Below are 19,145 nucleotides of genomic sequence, written 5' to 3' on the forward strand. Positions count from 1 at the left end.
AGAGTGAAAACAGAGCAAACGAAAATTCCTGCCTTCATATGCCTTATATTCTTATGAGGGATAATGATAATAAGCAAGAAAAATAAGTGTAAATACATAGTTTAACAGATAGTGACAAAAATCATAGAGCAAAGAAAAAATATAATGCGTTGGATGGTCATCAGGTAAGACTCCACTTAGAAGGTGAACTTTTAATAAAGACCAAAAGAAAAGGAAGGAAATTGGTCAAGCAATCACTATATATGGATGAAGAGCAATTCAGTAGAAAGAATAGCAAGTGTGAAAATTCCGAGATGAGAAAATGCCTGGCATGTTAGAGAGCAAAAAGGAAGGCAGTATGTCCAGGCCAAGAGGATGATGATGAGAAGAGTTAAAGACGAAATTAGAGGAGTAACAATGGTTCAAGTATTGCAGAGACATTTAGGCCAGTTTAAAAGCTTTATTTAGATTTGATGTTGAGTAAAATGAAGAGCTATTTAAAGGCTTTGAGTAGAGTGAGGAGTGGGAAAGAACAGTAAGTGATGAGGTCAGAGATAAACAGACACCCATATTCTTCCATTTTATGTCATGTTTCCTCTCTCCACAATACATGAGAAAATGGATGTATCAACTTACTAAGAAATATTGCTGAGTAAATGACATTTTATGATGATATTAATCTGTTCATTACTTAATATGCAGGACAGTGATTAAAACCAATAAATAATTACCAAAATATTGCAATATACCAATTATAATGATGCACTAAACATCAAGACAGACCAAGCATTTAATGTAGCAACAAATCTTAATAGACAATTGATAATACTAAACGTTTAACAAATAAATCAGTTATAAATGTATGGCTTTATAAATGTTACTTCATTTATTTGGATTTGCTGAAATATCACAAAATAAATACAAGTAAAAACATTTCCTTATTGTAATACTGCCTTCCATAAGAAAAAACTATGCTTGGAACCCAGGTTCATTGCCAGAAGAAAACAACCCAAAGCAATAAGTACAAAGTGAAAGAAAACAAACCACAAATCAAAACACCTCTTGCAAAATGTTAAATCAAATAAACACACCTTGCGTTGTGTCTTTGATGCTGCCAAGTCTAAACTCTGGAGAGTTGCCAAGGGGTAAGATGTTTCCAAAGCCAAGGTCTTTAGTTAGGTAGCTGTGCTTGCATTCCTGGCAAATTCAATTCCAAATACCAAAAATAATATTCTTGGTGATTTTTCTTACTGAAATTCAAAACAAAGTATATAGAAATAGTAAATGGATGATCTCCAGTTCCCTAATTGTCCACAAACTTAAATCACAGGGAAAACATTTCCAAAAGGTGTTTCTTGGTTTGCTGTTATTTATTCAATCTGAATACGTTTCTATGCGAAATATAATTGGAAATTGTTGCATATTATGCCCCATTTTAACAAGGCACATTCTCATATTATTACGAAGGCTCTGAGAAGTACTGTAACAGAAAAATCTATTTAAATTTATGTGACCCAGTGTGTCTTAAACAATTATCTGAAAAGTAGCAGGAGATGCTTCTACTGTTTTCTAAAGTCAAGAATAAATGTAAAGAGACTGATATAAAATTATTTTGTTATTTTAATTTGCACAAGGCTGACTTAAAAAACAATTATATTTATTCAGTCTTAAATGTTTAAGTATATGTTACTTTCTAAAAGCCCATTTTAAAAGCAACATGGAATAACAAGCAGGTAATGCATGATTTATTCATTTTTGTACAGTGAATATTTACCGAATACATATTAAATGCCAGGCAATGAACTTATGTCTAGTTTTACACTGCAATTGCTCTCATGTGGATAAGAATGTAAAATTTAAATATTTCCAAACTGCTGTCTAAAAATAATACCAAATCAAAATTTAACCCCAACTATTCGGGAACGCAAGCTTTACTTTACTAATTCTAATGAGATAATTAATAATAGCAATTTTGGGGTTGCTTTTAAATAGTGTTAACAACACAAGTCAAGAGTAATAATATGAAAGAATAATCTTTTTTAACAAAGGTGCTACAAAATAATAAAGTTAGACCCTTACCTCACAGCAAACACAAAACTTTATTCAAGATGAATCACAGAACTAAATGTGAAGACTAAAACTATAAAACATTTAAAGGAAAACATGGGAATAAAACTTTATTACTTTGAGTTAGAAAATAGTCTCTTAGATACAGCACCAAAAGCACAAGCAACAAAATAAAAAACAAATTGGACTGCATTAAAATAAAAATTTTGTGCTTTAAAGAACATGACCAAAAAAGTGCAAAGACAGTCCACAGAATAGAAGAAAATACTTGCACACCATATATATGATAAAGGTCTTATGCCCAGAATACATAAAGAACTCTCACAGCTCAACATAAAAGATCAAATAATACAAGTTTTAAATGGGCAAAATATTTAAACAATTTTCCAGAGAAGACATACGAATTGCCAAAAAGCACATGAAAAGATGCTCAACATCAGTAGTTGTTAGGAAAATCCAAATAAAAACCATAATGAGATACCACTTTACTCCTACTAGGAAGGCTATTTTTTTAAAAAAATGCAAGAGGAGATGAGGATGTGGAGAAACTGGAACCTTCATATATTGCTGGTAGAAATGTAAAATGATACAGCCACACTTGGAAAAATTTGGCAGCTCCTCAAAAATCCAAATACAGAGTTACTGAGTTACCAGCAATTTTACTTAGATATATATATCCAAGAAAAATGAAAACATCTCTGCACAAAAACTTATATACAAATGTTTATAGCAGCATTATTCTTTTTTTTTTTTTTTTTTTTTGAGAGGGAGTCTCCCTCTGTTGCCCAGGCTGGAGTGCAGTGGCGCGATCTCGGCTTGCTGCAAGTTCCTCCTCCTGGGTTCACTCCATTCTCCTGCCTCAACCTCCCAAGTAGCTGGGACTACAGGGGCCCACCACCACGCCCGTCTAATTTTTTGTATTTTCAGTAGAGACGGGGTTTCACCGTGTTAGCCAAGATGGTCTTGATCTCCTGACCTCGTGATCCTCCCACCCCGGCCTCCCAAAGTGCTGGGATTACAGGCGTGAGCCCCCGCGTCCGGCGCATAGCAGCATTATTCTAATAGCCAAAAGGTAGAAACAACTCATGATGAACAGGTATATAAATGTGGTATATATTGATATGATGGAATATTAAAAAGAATGAAATACTGATAATGCTGCAACATGGATGAACCTTGTAAACACGTGTCTTAAGTGAAAGAAGTCAGTCACAAAAGTCCACTTAATACATAACTTCTATTGTTCCCTTTATGTGAAATGTCCAGAATGGGAAGGTCAATAGAGAAAGAAAATAGATCAGTGGTTGCTTTAAGGGGGCGGAGGCAGAAGGGATGGGAACTGACATAACGGGTACAGAATTTCTATTTGAGATAATGAAAATATTCTGAAATTAGATAGTTGCACAATATTAGGAGTATTCTAAAAACTCCTGAATTGCACACTTTAAAATGGTAAACCTTATGGTTGTGAAATATAGCTCAATAAAGCTGTTATTACAATACAAGTGTCATAAAAATACAAGTCTACAGTCCTTATCTAAAATGTTTGGGCCAGATATGTCTTGAATGATTTTAGATTATAAAAAATGTAATAAATTCCATCTACTATAATTACGTAACACTCCTGAAAGGATGTGGGGGAAGCACATTAATACTTCATAGAAAAATCTTATGCCTACTAAATACGTAAATAGTCCCATGTCATTTCAAGTCTGGTTTTTGTCTCAATTAAGTTTGTAGAAAACTTGACAAAGTTTAATTCTGCAGAACTTCTGGATTCTGAAAATGCAAGTGATGGGTGTTAGGAGCCTTATTAATGATGATTGTTAATATTAGTAATAATATCAGCAGCTACCCATTTGTTGACTAGCAACTAATGTGGCAAACACTGTGGTAAGCACATCACATATCATAAATTTTCATAACACTTCTGTGTGATAGGTACAATTTCCCAACTGAGGAAACTGAGTTTCCTAATGATTAACTGACTTGCCCAAGCATGCAAAGTTGACAGGGAAAGGAGCAGAGATTTGAACTCAAATCTATCTGATCATAGAGCTTACTTCTCTTTCCTCTATGTTCAGACCATTCACCAGAACTACAGACTCTACCTCTGTAAAACGGAGTAAGAGCCTTTTTATGTATACATACAAGTATACATAAGCATATATACATATATGTAAATAGGTATATAAATATACATGTGTATGTAGGTATATAAATATACGTATATGTATGTTTATGTGTACATACACATATACACATATATACATATACACATATATATGTGAAGTAAGAATGAAATGAAGTATTTTTATGAAAATGTGTCAAATATCAAAGTCTACATAAATATGAGACAACATCATCTGAATAACTATTTTCATTATATATCTAAATCAAGGTTCAAAGGGGGTATGTATTCAGTCAAATTCTACAAAGGCATTCCAAACAAATGTATTAATTTTATTAGAAGAAATGCAAAGCATTAATTTTAAACATTGTTTTTAAATATCTAAGCAAAGAAAATCTAAATATATTCAAGTGATCTATAACTAAACTATCGTCTCAAGCTTTCATAAAGTTTTTATAAGCCTTATATAAAAGTGGTGCAGTATGCAACCATATACATTATGTTTTGTCTTAAAGCAGTTCTATCTACTCAGAAGCAAGAACAGATTACGTGTTTACTTTATAAGTAACTTCTTAATATTCGAAAAATGTTAATGATTTACGTTTATTTAACAACCTGCTCACATAAGTTTACCTACCGCGTAAGTTCCTAGAGTAACTAGGGGATTGTTTATATATTCCCCCTAAAATGAAAACCTATGTATACCTCTATACCACTTTTATTCCATGAAAGTATAATTATAGAATTAAAGAATTTTAGAAAGGGTGGTACAGTATTTGAAAAAGCTTCAGAACCATTTTAAAATACCAATTTGATCGTGCTGCTCTCCATTTGAAAACCTGAAATGGATCCTCATTGCCTACAAGATGCAAATAGTTTTGCGTGTCATATAAGAGGCTTCTCAGCCTTTGCCAGCAGGTTCATACTGCCTCAACTCTAGCCACTTTTCTCTAGATTAGGCCCCAATCACTGAACTTCTTTTGATTTTCCAACCACAAGAACCCATTGACAGCTTAATAGCTGTACAAATCTTGTTATACTTATTTCAATGTTGCTCAGCCCTAGCCTTGTCTAACCTGAATTCATAGACACCCTTCATGACCCCATTTCAATCAATTACATACTTTCTCTGTACAATTCACCTACACCTGCTGGACACACCTTTGGTTATCTGATTGATATGTAACTCACTTATTAAAAGTTGTACATATTTATCTCTATAAACATCTAGAATTTTGGCATATAATGGTATCCATTATTTCTTATTATAATATTGAAATATTTTATTTCATCTTTGGAAATAAAACTGTAAAATATGTACATGAATTTTGTTTCATTTATGGAATAGAGATGGAAAAGAGAAGATGTGGATTATAAAATGCAAATAATAATAGATTCCTGAGGTTAACATTAACCCATATTAGACCAAAGAGATCCGGGGTAAGTCAAAAGTACCATTTTGGCCAGGCACGGTGGCTCACGCCTATAATCCCAACACTTTGGGAGGCTGAGGTGGGCAGATCACTGAGGTTGGGAGTTCGAGACCAGCCTGACCAACATGGAACAACCCCGTCTCTACTAAAAATACAAAATTAGCCGGGTGTGGTGGTGCATTCCTGTAATCCCAGCTACTCGGGAGGCTGAGGCAGGAGAATCGCTTGAACCAGGGAGGCAGAGGTTGTGGTGAGCTGAGATCACACCACTGCACTCCAGCCTGGGCAACAAGAGTGAAACTCCATCTCAAAAAAAAAAAAAAAAAAAATACAATTTCACATTTTTCTCAAAATATTTGATGATATTCTTTTTACTTGTTTAAATACCAGAATATGCTTTAAGAGGTTATGATCAAAGGGCATTTGGGATAAAACATAGATTACATGGCTTTGTAAGATAGCAACAATTAACTGAACACTGATAGTTCCTGTTTGTTAGCGCTCAAAAAAAAAAAAGTACCATGGGAATGGGGGTCCCAAAAGGGAACTGCAGATGACTGAAGGCCCTGAACTAAGGTATGCAATGGTAAGAGGCACTGTGGAAGAAAGGCAAAAGCCCCACTCTGCTCCCAGCTATGTAGCCTTGGGTAAAAGTTACTTAGTCTCTCTGTAGGATGAGGCAAGTGGGAGAGAATAATTTCCTTATCCCTAAAGAAGTTGAACAAAAACAGGGTCCATTTAGGCTTACAAATTTTTTTTAAGCCTAATTTTTTGCGTTTTTCTGAGGAGCAAGTCAATAGCTTTCCTTGGTTTCTCAAAGTGGTAAATGACACCAAAAAGGTTAGTCATCCTTGCGTTAAAAGGTAATGTTTCCCAATCTTGTCAGGTATATGTATATACCTAGTGATATTAAAGCCGAAAAAGTGTTGTTCAAGACATCATTACAGGTGCTACCTAACCAGAGCCAACACAGAATCAATAACGAACAGACGAGCGGATTTCTTCCCCATTTCTAAATAACCCAAAGATTTAAAAAAAAAAAAAAAATCACAAGGGAAATTTGAAAATACTTAAAGCTGAATGGCAATACTTATACTTGTTTATAAATTCAGATCATATAGACAAAAACATTAAGAGTATAATCAATAATGCTTTACGTTTGCGTAGATCATAAATGATACTTTCACAATCAATTATTCCTTATTTTTTAGGGCATATCCTAGAGTCTCCAATTTACAGATAACAAAACAATTACGAGTTATTGCCCAAGGACAAACATTTCTTAACCCTGCCAGTTTCCGGACTTGTAGGCCCATGCTCTTTCCAATGTTAACAAGCGGTACAAGCTTCCTTCCTGGGGGTTTACACGGTAAACCTGGCAGAGGGAAGTAAAAGATTTTTACCTCTTTTGTGTTTTCTTTCTGGAATGTACTCTGTCTCTGAATCATTGGGAGACAGAGTACATAAGCAAACAAAGGGAGATTTGAAATGGTTGTCTAAGGTTACCATCTCATACCATACTTGTTGATCATTAAGTATGAGCCGGGTGAAGCAAAAACAGCTCTAAAGGTTTAGCACAACTCTCCACAGTAGAGAATCTAAGGGAGATTATACATTGGGGCTCCTCCAGCAATAAATTGCTTCAACTTCTTCAGGAGGTGTATTAAGCTCAAACAAGCAGCAGATAACTCCAAGTAGAAGAAACCTGATCTCCAATCCCCTTTTCCTAGACATCCACGTGGACACCAACATCTGATGGATTCAGGAATTCACCAAGCTCCAAGAAAAATACCCCCGCCCCCCAACCTCACCACTACCAATAAAGCCACCTAGTCCTGTCTGAATCTCTTCTCTGCAAATGTTTTGGTATGCAAATACTCGTTCATTAATAAGAGGAAGCAGGAGAAAGAGTGGAGAGGAGTACCACGGGAAAGGGGGCCCCATAAGGGAACTGCAGAACCCAGAGAGCTGCACAGAGAAATAAGCGGCCGCGAGTTATCGGACATCACAAAGGAGCCAATCCCGAGCCGCGTGGAAGACCTTGGAAGATGGGCGGGCCTAACGTGTCCAGGGCCCAGCGGCTGGCGCCAAACACGCTGGCAGTGCTGGAACCGCGCGTTCCTTAGCAACCGCAACGGCCACGCCCACCGAACCTAGCACCCTCCATCCCCCACCCCGCAGCCAGCGCCCTGCTCATCGGGAACGGGTCCTTCAGTGATCATCGTACCTACTGGGTTTCCTGGACTCCGGGTTTCTCTTGCAGAGCCTCCCTCCGCCCAGCCCGCCCAACTGCCGTTCCCAGGGAGGGAACGATCGTCTCCTAAACGCTTTAGGGCTCGCTAAGGAGGTGCGCCCGTTTTCATTCCCGGACCCCGAGCTTCCTGGGCAGGGTCTCCCCAATCCCCTCGCACTCGCCGGACACACACCTCAGCTCTGCCAAGGCAAGGGCCGACAAACTTCGTGTCCGGTGGGAAACGTTGCTGTCCACGGTCCTGTCACTCAGGGGCAGGGGCGGGACAAGCCAGCCGCACACCCCTACACCCAAAGGGTGAGGCGAAAAAGAGGCGGGGCTATGCCCGCAGGGGCGGGACCAGGCCTCAGCCTGCTCTCGGATTGGTCGGTCTTTCTCCCGCCTCTACGCCGGTCCAGGACGCAAAGGCGCTGGCCCTGAGGCCTTTCCCTCATTTTGATGCCACGCTGGAGAGCTAATACCTATCTCACGAGGTGACTGTAGAAATTAAAAGTAAAGACTGTGACTTGTTTTGTAAATATAAAACGGAAAACTATGTTATTTTGATTACTGAACCCTCCCATCTCATACACACACACTCCCCAATTCACAGGATCATCCGTAAGAAGCATCCCTAAGTGGAAGGGTACACTGTCTGTGTAAACAATGAATTCATTGCACATTCAAACAGCAAAAAAGAAAAAAATCGTTTTATATTAACATTAACCAGAGATTAATAAAAGTAGGAAAGACTGCAAAAACATGACCTACAATTAAGATTTAGGAACCTCTGTTCAGGTACTCAATCTTCACATCTACAAAATGGGAATGAAATATTAAGATGTTAGTTATTTGAAAAGTATTCGAATATTGAATGCTTTATACATTATACTCATGTAATCCTTACAAAACCCACTAAGAGTATTATCCACAGCCTATGAACAATGAATCACAGACTAGGAAAGGCTAGATTTATTCAATCATTCAACAGATCTAAATGCCTGCAGTCATCATTTTTAATATTGTGGTAAACTAAATCTAAAATTCCTTCAAAAAATTATGCAACCTCCAATTTAATTTTTATCTTGCTCACATAAAAGTCACCTTCCTCTAGGCCAGCCCCATCATATCTTTTTACAAAAGCCCTTGAGAAAGAAAGTAGCATACAAAAAAAACTGAGACAAGTATAAATAGACTAACCAGAAGGCTTTCTGAAATCTCACAGGATATTATGGCCAGGAATTGAATCCAAAATGTAATTTTATTTTCTGTCCTCCTAAATCATTTTCTGGTCTCCAGTTCCTCTCCCAGAAATAAAGGTAGAGTTAAATGAGATTATATTAATACACTTAACCAGATTACTTGTGTGTGTGGCTTTAAAATAGTGAAACTCTTTTTCCTTCCATATTAAACCAAAACCCAGAAGGGTTTATCTTGTCTGATACGGTTGTAGTAAGAAAAAAGAAAAAAAAAAAAAAAAAGAGTACCTCTGGACAAGTGCCTTGAGATTCAATTAAAATGTTCATCATACTGTGATGCAATTGTTGGAATAAAAGAAACCCATTCCAATTACAAATAATTTTACACTCTTGACCTGCTGAATTTCCAAATTCTTCTGAAAGCTTGCTAAATGTGAATAACTCTCTATAAAACTTTCCTGATTTGTATGACTCAGAGTCCCCATTTTCTTTAATCTTTTAAAAATATTTCTTTTGGTCAGGCACGGTGTCTCATGCCTGTAATCCCAGCACTTTCGGAGGCTGAGGTGGACGGATTGCCTGAGGTCAGGAGTTCCAGACCAGCCTGGACAACGTGGTGAAAACCCATCTCTACTAAAAATACAAAAATTAGCCAGGCATGATGACGGGCACCTGTAATCCCAGCTACTCAGGAGGCTGAGGCAGGAGAATGGCTTTAGCCTGGGAGGCAGAGGTTACAGTGAGCAGAGATTGCATCATTGCACTCCAGCCTGGGCAACTGAGTGGGACTCCGTCTCAAAAAAAAAAAAATTGGTTTTAGACTAAAAAGAGTTATGATTATATGTTAATAAGTATATAAATAAAGGCTGTAAGATTTAAATAAAAGTGGTGAATGTACTTGAGTCCATTTTCATTACATATTTAAAGATGTACAGGAAGTGCATTTGTTTGAATATTCTCACATATATATTATACTTTAAATAAATGTATTATATGCATGTAAATGTGTAATCATTGAAATAAACACAGCTGTATACTACCCATATGTATAGCTCCAGATGTTTGAAGCATGCACTCAAATTTCTGGAACTTTACACCTTGGTGTCTAGTTAAACATCCAGTAGAAAATATGTTCTATATGCATAGGAGTACATTTTAAAACTGTATCTATTGTTTCAAAATACGAATGGAACAGCAAACAATGAGTCTCTACCACTGCATTTCTTTTGTGAACCTATTTTTATGAGATGAGCTAGTCCTAGCTAATTGTTCTACAAACAGTTTGCTAATCTACAAAATGGGCACCAGCCAACTTACTCTGTGTGAATTTAACTATTGTAAAGTTGTCTTTCAGGTGTTTTTCAAATAATTAAACTCCTAAATATTTCTAATTAATACTCCCAAGTAGAACATAATTTCAAGGGTGTAGTGCCAACTATTTCTTTTACAAATGATATGTAGATAGAAGAGATATATTGTAAATTTTGGAGTAGAAGAGTCTCATGCTATTCAAACTTCAGTTACTCATTTTTTACCTCATGTCATACTATAAACCTTGGAACATGTTTGAAATCCTTCCCTAGGCCCAAATGTATATTACAAGAATTTATGAAGAACAAACATAATTTATACAATAAATAATTATGTCTTAGGAACACTGAACAAGAAGTAAATAGCTTAATGTAAACTTAAAACCTCCAGATGTACGTTATATGCTTATTTCTTTACCATATAAAGACATATATTATTGACTTACATTTCTAGCAAGTTGAAATATAAACTAGAATCTAATAATTGTATGTGCTAAAACCTTTGTCCTAGATGAATATGCATATTGCTTGAAATTTAAAAAAAAATCTATTTGAATCATTTGCAAAAATTTGTTTTAGAAACATGAAGCTCAAATATCTTAACAAAATTACGATTCTGTGAAAAGTGAATGACGCATATTACTTAATCTTATTCAGCAGTCCTTTGCCCTAAATTGTAAGACAAAATAATTACCCAACATGACTCTCCGAGTAGCTTGGATCGCTTAATAGATCAAATACACATATTGCTACTTCCTTTCAATCATCCTAGGACAATATCAGGGAGGCAGTTAACGCGAATTTTGCTTAAAACACTTAAAGCAATGATTTTTTGTGTAAGTTCATTTAAGAAAGCCCTGTGATCCCCAAAGTCTATGCTTGAAAGTTTTGGTTTGAACTTATAGTACTGTATTTTAAACCACTTAATAAAAACCGGAAAATGGGTTTGCTTTTCTTACAGAAAAAATTCCTTTTGAAAACTCAGAAAAAGTAATAAAACATAAAAACATTTTCACTGACTTGTATATTATTTGAATTTAGAGTTACACAGCACTTATGTAGAATGAACTCCATGGAAAGGATGCAGGACAAGCAAGTTCAAAATTGAGGCTTAGGCTAGGTGGGTTCTTGGCTTTGACAGGAAAGAATTCAAAGGCTAGCTGATGGTAATAGCAATTCTTATTAAACTAAGAGTATACATCAGCAGTAGAGGTACTGCTTGGCAGTGTGCTCGGAGTAGCAGCTCAGAGGCAGTTCTGCACTCATATGTACACCCACTTTTAATTATATGCAAATTAAGTGGTAGTTTATGCAGAAATTTCTAGGATGAGGATGATAACTTCCAGGTTGTAGGGTCATTGCCATGGAAAGGGGCAGTAATTTCTGGGTGTTGCCATGGCAATGGTAAACTCACATGACACACGGGGTGCATGTCTTATGGGGAGCTGCTTACCCCTGAAACTGTTTTAGCTAGTCCTCAGATTGGTCTGCTTTCCAAGTACCGCCTGCAGAGTTTGGTGCAGCCTCCTGCCTCAGAAAGCATGGACCTACATTAGAAAATGCATAGTTCAGTGCTTGTTTGCCTTTTGAAGATTTGAATTCAAAACTGTCTCTGAAATCTAGAAAAATATTATCTCAAAATACTCTTCAGATATAAGAACTGATATAGATAATTATTTCATAAGTGAAAGAAAGATGGAGTCACAAATGCAAACATATTGATATAATTTCAAATGTGTAACTGCCAGCCATTTCTCTCATTTTTTTTAAAATTACACTTTAAGTTCTGTGATACATGTGCAGAAAGTGCAGATTTGTTACATAGGTATACACATGCCATGATGGTGTGCTGCACCCATCAGCCCGTCATCTACATCAGGTATTTCTCTTAATGCTACCCCTCCCCTAGCCTCCCACCCCACCGACAGGCCCTGGTGTGTGATGTTCCCCTACCTGTGTCCATGTGTTCTCATTGTTCAACTCCCACTTATGAGGGAGAACATGTGATGTTTGGTTTTCTGTTCCTGTGTTAGTTTGCTGAGAATGATTATTTCCAGCTTCATCCATGTCTCTGCAAGGAACATGAACTCCTCCTTTATTATGGCTGCATAGTATTCCATGGTGTATATGTGCCACATTTTCTTTATCCAGTCTATTATTGATGGGCACTTGGGTTGGTTCCAAGCCTTTGCTATTGTGAATAGTGCTGCAATAAACATATTGGGCATGTGTCTTTATAGTAGCTTGATTTATAATCCTTTGGGCATATACCCAGTAATGGGATTGCGGGTCAAATGGTATTTCTGGTTCTAGATCTTTGAAGAATCACCACACTGTCTTCCACAATGGCTGAACTAATTTATACTCCCACCAACCGTGTAAAAGTGTTCCTTTTGAAAAGTGTCTTCTTTTGAAAAGTGTCTGCTCATATCCTTTACCCACTTTTTGATGGGGTTGTTTGTTTTTTTCTTGTAAATTTGTTTAAGTTCCTTGTAGATTCTGGATATTAGCCCTTTGTCAGATGGATAGATTGCAAAAGTTTTCTCCCATTCTGTAGGTTGCCTGTTTACTGTGATGATAATTTCTTTAGCTATACAGAAGCTCTTTAGTTTAATTAGATCCCATTTGTCAATTTTGGCTTTGGTTGCAACTGCTTTTGGAATTTTAGTTATAAGTCTTTTCCCATGTTTATGTCCTAAATGATATTACCTAGGTTTTCTTCTAGGGATTTTATGGTTTTAGGTCTTATGTTTAAGTTTTTCATTCATCTTGAGTTAATATTTGTATCAGGTGTAAGGAAGGGGTCCAGTTTCAGTTTTCTGCATGTAGCTAGCCAGTTTTCCCAACACCATTTATTAAATAGGGAATCATTTCCCCATTGCTTGTTTTTGTCAGGTTTGTCAAAGATCAGATGGTTGTATATGTGCGGTGTTATTTGTGAGGCCTCTGTTCTGTTCCACTGGTCTATATATCGGTTTTGGTACCAGTACCACGCCGTTTTGGTTACTGTAGTATAGATTGAAGTCAGGTAACACGATGCCCCCTCTTTGTTCTTTTTGCTTAGAATTGTCTTGGCTATATGGGCTCTTTTTTGGTTGCATATTTAGAATTGTGTTTTTGTGTTTCCAAGTATTTGACAGCTGTCTAACATCTTATGGTTATTGACTTTTAAATCCATTGTAGTTAGAAAATATACATTGTAAGATTTCAAACTTTTGAAAGTTATTGACACGTATATTATAGCCCAACATATGCTTTATCTTTATGACTGTTCTCAGTGTATTTGGAAAAAAATATGTGTATTCTGAAATTGTGGAATGCAGTATTTTCTAAATGTCTATTATAGTCTATATCCTTAAGACAGTGTTTTTTTTTTTTTTTTTCCTTGCTTTTAAAAACATTTTATCTATTTTACTTTAAGTTCTGGGATACATGTGCAGAATGTGCAGATTTGTTACTTAGGTATACACATGCCATGGTGATCCATACCAATGTTTTTAAGTATATTCTATCAGTTACTGAAAGAAAAGTGTTAAATCTCCAACTATGCTTGCGCATTTCTTTATATTTTCTTTTTTTTAAAAAATTAATTTTTTAATTTTAGATTCCAGGATACATGTGCAGGATGTGTGGGTTTGTTACATAGGCAAACATGTGCCATGGTGGTTTGCTGCACCTATCAACTCATCCCTTAGACATTAAGCCGAGCATCATTAGTTATTTCTCCTGATGCTCTCCCTCTCCAAATCCTCCCCCAGCTGGTCCCTGTTTATGTTGTTCCCCTCCCCGTGTCCATGTATTCTCATTGTTCAGCTCCCACTTATAAGTGAGAATATTCGCTGTTTGGTTTTCTGTTCTTGCATTAGTTTGCTTAGGGTAATGGCTTCCAGCTCCATTCACGTTCCTGCAAAGGATATGATCTCATTCCTTTTTATGCCTGCATAGTATTCCATGGTGTATATGTACCACATTTTCTTTATCCAGTCTATCATTGATGGGCATTTGGGTTGATTCCATGTCTTTGCTATGGTGCATAGTGTTGCAATGAACGTGTGCATGCATGTATCTTTATAATAGAATGATTTATATCCCTTTGGGTGTATACCAAGAAATGGGATTGCTGAGTAGAGTCATTGTTCTGCTTCTGGGTCTTTAAGGAATTGCCACCTGTCTTCCACAATGGTTGAACTAATTTACATTTCCACCAACAGTGTACAAGTGTTCCTATTTCTCCAAAGCCTCACCAGCATCTGTTGTTTCTTGACTTTTTAATAATCGCCATTCTGACTGAGAGATTATATCTCATTATGTTTTTTATTTGCATTTATCTAATGATCAGTGATGTTGAACTTTTTTTCATATGTTCATTGGCCACACAGTTGTCTTCTTTTGAGATGTCCCTGTTCATGTCTTTTGCCCATTTTTCAATGGGGTTGTTTTTCTCTTGTAAATTTGTTTAAGTTCCCTGTAGATTCTAGATATTAGACCTTTGTCAGATGGATAGACTGCAAAAATTAACTCCCGTTCTGTAGGCTGTCTTTTTACTCATGATAGTTTCTTTTGCTATGCAGAAGCTCTTTGGTTTAATTAGGTCTCATTTTTCAATTTTTGCTTTTGTTACAATTCCTTTTGATGTTTTGTCATGAAATCTTGGCCCATGCCTATGTCCTGAATGGTACTGCCTAGACTTTCTTCTAGGGTTTTTAAGTTTTGGGTTTTACATTTAAGTCTTCAATCCATCTTCAATTATTTTTTTGTATGAGGTATAAGGTCGGGGTCCAGTTTCAGTTTTCTGCATATGGTTAGTCAGTTTTTCCAGCACTGTTTATTAAATAGGGAATCCTTTCCCCATTGCTTGTTTTTTTCATGTTTGTCAAAAGTCAGATGGTTGTAGATGTGTGGTCTTATTTCTGAGTTCTCTATCTATTCCATTGGTCTATGTGTCTGTTTTTGTACCAGCACCATGCTGCTTTGGTTACTGTAGCCTCGTAGTATAAAGTTACACACACAAGGGAACAAGACAAAGATGCCCTCTCTCATCACTCCTGTTCAACATGGTATTGGAAGATATGGCCTGGGCAATCAGGCAAAAGAAAGAAATAAAGGGTATTCAAATAGGAAGAGAGAAATCAAACTGTCTGTGTTTGCAGATGACATGATCCTATAGCTAGAAAACCCCATTGTCTCAATCCAAAAGCTTCTTAAGCTGATAAACAACTTCAGCAAAGTCTCAGGATGCAACATCAATGTGCAAAAATCACAGTTTTTACACCAACAATAGACAAGCAGAAAGCTAAATCATGAATGAGCTTCCATTGACAATTGCTACGAAGAGAATAAAATACCTAGACATACAGCTAACAAGGAATGTGAAGGACCTCTTCAAGGAGAACTACAAACCACTGCTCAAGGAAATCAGAGAGGACACAAACAAACGGAAAAACATTCCATGTTCATGAATAGGAAAAATCAGTATCCTGAAAATGGCCATATTGCTCAAAGTAATTTATAGATTCAAAGCTATTCCCATTAAACTACCATTGACATTCTTCACAGAATTAGAAAAAACTATTGTAAAGTTTATACCAACCAAAAAAGAGCTCATATAGTCAAGACAATCCTAAACAAAAAGAACAGAGCTAGAGGCATCAGGCTATCCAACTTCAAACTATATTTTCTTTAGTTGTGTTAATTATTTCATTATATATTTTAAAGTTTTGTTATTAGGCTCATACACATCTAGAATTATTATGATTTCTTGATGAATCAACCCTTTTATCATTATGAAATGTTGATCTTTTTATCTCTGGTTATACTTGGTCGTGAAGTCTATTTGCCTGATATTAATAATCTTAGATTAGATGTATTATTTCTATTGTTTCTACTAGATCCATTTCCGTACCTCTACATTTAAGCTATCTGTGCTTTTATATTTCTATCTCTTGTATACAAAATATTGTTGAATTTGCATTTTTTCCAGTCTGACAATCTTTGATTTACTATAAAAAATATTGATTCAATTTCCATGTAATATAGGTATTGATATGGAGGGTATAAGTACATCGTTTTTCTATGTATTTTTTATTTTTCATTTTTACTTTTCTCCTCCATTTATACTTTCCTCTTTTTATTTACTTTAGTCAAAAATATTTAGACTTCCAGTTTGTGCTTCTAATGGTTTTTTAGCTATATTTGTTTTATTATTTTATTTGTGGTTATTCTAGAGTTAACAATGTATATTCTTATGCTGAGAATCATCAATGTTGTATCCATTTAATATTACATTCTAAGAGTAATGCCCTATGCTCCGCCTTCACACCACCCCCAGTTTTCTCCCCAGCTCCAACTTTCTAGTTGCTTTGGCATTATACCATTTGGCATGGCCCCATCCAGGAGGGGAAGAACACTATCTTTCATACGTGGGTCAAGAACACAGGAAAGTGAAGTAGAAGAGTGGATAAGGCCAGTCCCACTAAGTAGAAGGCTAAGCAATGCTGAGCCCTTAACAAAAGCCACACCTTCCAGCTGATCTTTACTGTGTTTCAAGATCTGTCATTCAGGGCCAAATTCACGTATGAGAACTGTACCGGCCCACAGCACCTGTGGTCAGAAGGTTCCCCTGTTTTTTAATGATCTACTATTGCTGTCCTGAAATTTTTAATAATTTTATCTTTGAACTTCTTTTTTGTAAGTTCAGTCTAATGGGATAATGAAGCATGTGCATGAGCAGAGGAGATATTCACAGTAAGTTCTCTACCATTTCTTGTGATCTCACTTGCACATGGAGTTCATGATGCCTCATAAGCACAGAATTCTGATGGACCCATCATAGGTGGGAGTTCAGCAAGACTCAAAGCAAATGCGAAGTAAGCCTGTTATCAAAGTCATTCGCTTCCATTGAGTATTGGTAGAATGCGTGCATATCAAGAAGTGAAATAAGAACAATTTAGTGTTGGTATTTTTTGCAGTTTCTACTGGTTTGGTAACAACAATATATATATGCATATACGAGCTATGAAATATGAACTATGCAATTTCAGTGATTCTGGATATCAGCAAATGTTCTTATATTTTCATTTAGAACTGCAATTGCACAAAATGAAGGTGAATAGTAACAATCACACTTACGATGAAAATTTTAATTTCTCTACTTAGAGCAGTGTTAAATAGCAAATATAAAACACAATGATAAGTTGAGAGAGACTTTGGAAGAAAGCAATACAACATTTTCTATCTTATGCCTTTGATGGCACATTTTACTTTTTTTAAAAATTTTTTTAAACAATGGGTCACACACTTTCATTTTGTCCTGGGCTGCACAAATTATTTAGCTTGTGCTGATATCATTTCACTACTAAAAGATATACAAGTCTGACTTTGGTGATCCAGCTTCTGCACAGTCTAGATTAGTAAGGATAAAATTTTTGGTGCAAAGTGGGAGTAAGGATAACATTTTTAGTGCAAAGTGGGAGAAAGAGGAGGAATAGCTCAGGAGGATGCCACCAAGTTTGAGCCGCACAGTACATTCCGATCCAGTATATTCTGGTCCCCTATAGCACTCTGTTCTTTACTCAAAGAGGAGTTCAAATGACCACCACTGTATGTGAGTCTGGGATCCCTTATCTGAAACCGCACCACTTTGGTAGATTAACCTTGTGACATCATTAGCTTTGTGTAATTGCTTCCTCCATATCCTGCTGCTGGCTGCAAACCTGCCCTGTGCAGACAACCAGTTTCTTCTGTCTGATCTGCTCAATAGCTCCACATCAAGTGCTTGAAGGTCAAGTTACATTTCAGGCTGGCACTCCTGTGCCATCAACAGCAGCAACCTACATGGTTGTCACCTTGTCAACAGTCAGCTGGAGGCCACATCAGAGAAGTGGAGCACTTTGGCTAGGAAAGCCTTAAACAGGCCCACTTCCCTGACAGCAAGGATGTACCTAGTAACAAACAGCACTTCTACATGTACCAGCTGCTGGACATCCTCAATTATGGGTTCAGCTTCCAGTTGCAGGGCCAGGACTTGTATACCATCCAATTGTGACAGCACGATGTCTTCCGGAATGGGTCTTGTACCTTATCCAACAGCTCCCACCTCCAACCAATCCAACAGAAAATGAAGTCCAAGCTCTTCAGTCTGAATCTTTTTCAGTGAGTTCATCTCATTCCAAAAGGGCCACACCAACACCGATCCACGATTTGTGACCTTCTTTTTTTGGGAGGGGTATCTTGACTGTAAGTCCTGAAATAAGAAATTCATTATTCTATAGATGGTGTATGGAGACTCAAGCTTGGTTGTTGCTGAAGTTCTTCTCAGGAGAGGTTCTTAATTGACTGATAGTATCTAGATAAGGATCTCAAAGACTGAATCATAAGGTGGAAAAGTTGAAGGTGCTCCATCACATCCTGCAATCTCATCAATTGCATGCTTAATGCAGGCTTTCCTGAGCCCAGCCTTGCTGCTGGTCAGTGGCCCTGACTCATTCACGCACTTGACACGTAAATACTGAAGCTGAAGAAAGCAACTAGCCCAGTCTCCCTAGAGGGCTTTGTAAATGGATGTGGAGGTTCCATGGTACTCATGGGCACCTTACCAGTTTCAGCCTTATGTCTTCTGCAGGGCCTTGCTTGGGACGAAGAACTGGATTTGAATCAAAAGGAGAAAGAAGACAGAAATTATTAGTTATTTTTTTTCACAGAAGCTGAGGAGAGAGTCGAAAGACAGCTTTGGTTTCAGGGTTCCATTCTCCTCTGAATCTGCTTCTACTGTCCTATTTCTGGCAGGCCTGGCTCTCA

The 19,145-nt window shown here is 36.8% G+C and overlaps 1 protein-coding gene across 4 annotated transcripts in view; it reads right to left on the bottom strand.

Annotated features, from left to right (window-relative positions):
* Positions 1 to 8,174, bottom strand: part of TRIQK (triple QxxK/R motif containing) — an 81,320-nt gene extending 73,146 nt beyond the window's left edge. For 2 of the 4 annotated variants that reach the window (XM_033202719.1, XM_033202718.1), the window contains exons 1-2: positions 8,037 to 8,174; positions 1,071 to 1,229 (exon numbers count right to left, since the gene is read on the bottom strand). The gene's annotated coding sequence lies outside the window, so the exon portion shown is untranslated. Of the gene's footprint in view, positions 1 to 1,070; positions 1,230 to 2,058; positions 2,120 to 7,650; positions 7,676 to 7,837 lie in introns of those variants that run through there. The other 2 variants (XM_033202721.1, XM_033202720.1) reach the window with 2 other exon arrangements.
* Between the last annotated feature and the right edge of the window lie 10,971 nt (positions 8,175 to 19,145).

The sequence above is a fragment of the Trachypithecus francoisi genome, unplaced genomic scaffold, assembly GCF_009764315.1.
Source record: "Trachypithecus francoisi isolate TF-2019V2 unplaced genomic scaffold, Tfra_2.0 Lachesis_group7, whole genome shotgun sequence".
NCBI classification, from domain to species: Eukaryota; Metazoa; Chordata; class Mammalia; order Primates; family Cercopithecidae; genus Trachypithecus; species Trachypithecus francoisi.